Source organism: Passer domesticus, chromosome Z (genome assembly GCF_036417665.1).
Source record: "Passer domesticus isolate bPasDom1 chromosome Z, bPasDom1.hap1, whole genome shotgun sequence".
Taxonomy (NCBI): Eukaryota; Metazoa; Chordata; class Aves; order Passeriformes; family Passeridae; genus Passer; species Passer domesticus.
The window spans coordinates 52,901,448-52,904,602 of record NC_087512.1 but is presented as its reverse complement, the minus strand read 5'-3'; positions in this window follow the sequence as shown (position 1 = coordinate 52,904,602).

Genomic DNA, 3,155 nt, shown 5'->3' with positions numbered 1-3,155 from the left:
ACCTAGAACCTGTTGGTCTCTCTAATTTAGCCTTTCAGAGCATGTGCATGTTACTTCTAGGACACTGATGTAGCTGGTAGCCACTCAGTTCCAATAATACAAATGTTTGTACCAAAATACTAAGCACTAGTAGATCAAAAGGCCTATTTATGGCTTTATATGTTGAAGAAACCTTACATATTAACCAACAATTGCATAACTAAATGTTTAGGACTTGGCTTGACCTTGATATTGTATTTTTCTATAAACTAAATAAGTCCTTTGAGTTGTGCTGCCTGATTGCTGGAGTATTTAAAGCAGGCTCTGCATGTAGGGAGCAGGAAATCTCTTGAAGTCCTGAGTTCCCTGAAGCCCCCAAAGGATGGTCAGTCTTAAGAATAGCGACTGTTTTGTTGCATGACATTACCCCTCTGGGGCCTGAGTGTTACAGAGCCACCATTAACTGAAGTTTGCTGGATCATGGAGCAATGCCTAATTTTCTTGTAAGGAAATTATAAATTACTTGAAGAAGACAGAAGTATTCAGAAACCTAGGCAGGGGTGGGGAAAGTACAGTATGGGCTAGACTCCTTTCAAACTCAGGTACTTTGGTGTGGAAAACAGTGGGAAAACATTTCACTCTGACTAAGAGTGACTAGTTCTGCCATCTGGGATAAAGAATTGGCAGGTGCTCCCTAGAGAGAGTAAGATGGAGAACAGACAGAGGAGAAAGCCTTAGGCATTATCAAACTTTGGAAGAAAAGTTAAAATACAGATCAAAGGATTTGTGTTTGGTAATTACCAACCAAAATTACACCCAAAGCAGGTGGATACTTTGCTCAAACCAACATGAGACCTCTCCTAATTACATTGACAGATTTTGTGAATGTCATTCTGATTTATACAAGAGCACACACAGACACACACACATATATATATTTATATATATTTACAATTCTGCCATGCTTGGAATGTTTAAGAGACATGAGTGTAAGGGCAATTCTTAAACCTTCAATGCTGAAGTAGCATTTACTCACGCCTGTGACTGCACAAATGTGTTAATTGCTGTTCCAAGCAATAGTTCAAGAGATGAACCTTTCAATTCAAGTCGATTAACTAAATGCAGTATGCTTAATTTAAATTCATGAGAATTTGTTTAATTAAAAATGCACACGACAGTTTTTCTATTATGGGCTATGCATTCAATTATTCTCCGCAATCTAGTGAGAACCTGCAACATTACCTTACTCAACACTTCATTAATTTAAGTCGAACTTAAGTTTGGCCATAAATTAGAGTTTAGGGTTAAATTTAATTTCTCTGGGATGCAGGACTAGAGGATGAAATGTTGCTAGTTCACCACTTCTGGAAAACCAGGAATAGAAAATAGCAGTTTGATTTAAATCACTTCTGTCAGCTTATTTTCAAATGTCTGGATTTTGATGATCTTTTTTCACCACAATGTAGGTGAATAAATTCAATCAAGGAAAATTCATTCTAGATTAGGTAAAAAGCCACGCAGGTTCACACTGCCAATGATACTGAAAGTGTCGATGATCTGGGTACACTATATTATAATAACTGTGATTGTATTGGAAAGCAAATATCCCTTAAATTTCTGCATCCAGACCTGGACCCAGCAGGGTTCTTGAAAGTAATCATAAAAGGGACAGAGTTTGGGTCAGACAGGAAATATTTGTGTTTGGGGAACATATGAAGGGGAAAAGAATCAGTTATTATACCCAACTATATCTAGGGGAAAAGTTAAATTATCACAGCTCAGGGACTCCTTAATGCTGTATAATATGTTATAGTATTTTCTTTAGAGTATTTCAGGACAAGTACTACGAAAATGGGAAGTTGTGGAAGTGCTGGGTATGGAATTAATTGCAAATTTTTTGCTAGCTTCCTAGGCTTAAAACAAAACAAAACAAAAAACCCACCAAACTTTCCCTTTAACCAAAATGACTCATAAATTCCTCACTATGGAAAGATATGGTCAGAATCTTCTTGCCTCAAAAGTCTCCTTTTTCATTATTTTCAAAGTATTGCACTATGTGTGTCACCCACACATCTCCCATTCATTTGGAAGAGACTAAGCTTCAGTCCATTATCCTTCATCCAATAACTCTCTTTTTCCTGGTATTTATCGTAACCGTGTCCAAAAAACAGGCAGTAAAATATTGAAGTTAGAAGGAAAAGTTAAAAGATCCCTTTTAAATTGGTGAACTTCTTACTTATAGCCTTACAGAGCTTCTTTCTTATAGACATGTGTGTGTCTGTGTGTCTGTGCATCTGTGTTCATGCATCTGTGTCTGTGTATCTGTGTGTCTGTGTGTCTGTGTCTGTGTGTGTGTTCACAGAACACTTTGTATTTTACCACTTATGCTGAAGCCTGTGATCCAGCAATTCCAGCATGTCGTGAAAATGTAATTGGGCATTTAAAAAAAAATAAATTAAAAAGAGTTCCAAATTACACACTCCTTCCTAGATTTAGCAGATTGGTTTCGTTATGCTATATTTTACACAGTTCTTAGCTGGAGAGGTAGTTACCCCACCTCATACCTGCCAGATATTCCATGTAAAATCTCAGACATGCTTTTCTGCACGGTCATTGTCATCCCAACCTAGTCTGGGTTCAATGGAGTTTTTTTCTGGGACCAAAAGGCCGCAATCAGTTTTTCATTCCTAGGTTATGGCACAGCCATAAACAGAGTGTCTGCTTCCTGCAGTCTACTGCCTTGTTTTTAATAACACTTGGTGGGTTTTTTGGTTTTGGTTTTTGGTTTTGGTGGGTTTTTTGGGGTTTTGTTGGTTTGGGTTTTTTTGGTGGGTTGTGGTTTTGTTGGTTTTTTTGGTTTTTTTTTGGGGGGGGGTTGGGTTTGGTTTTTGGGTTTTTTTTTTTAATCCAGGGAAATTGTGGTTAGTTCTTAAAACTGAAACTTCCCTCTCTTGACCAGCTGCAACTGAAGTATTCAAACCATATGAATGGAGGACTGGGCAGCTGCATATTACAATCCAGAGAGTACTTACCTCTGCAGATGGCAATGGTTGCTTGCTGTTGGGAAGTCAGTAATGCATTCTGAGTGGCTTTTAGTGGAAGCTTTCTTGGTTTGTATCTGCCACTACTAAAAAACAGCTCTGTTCACGATTGTCCTCTTGGTGTTGCCTTTTTAA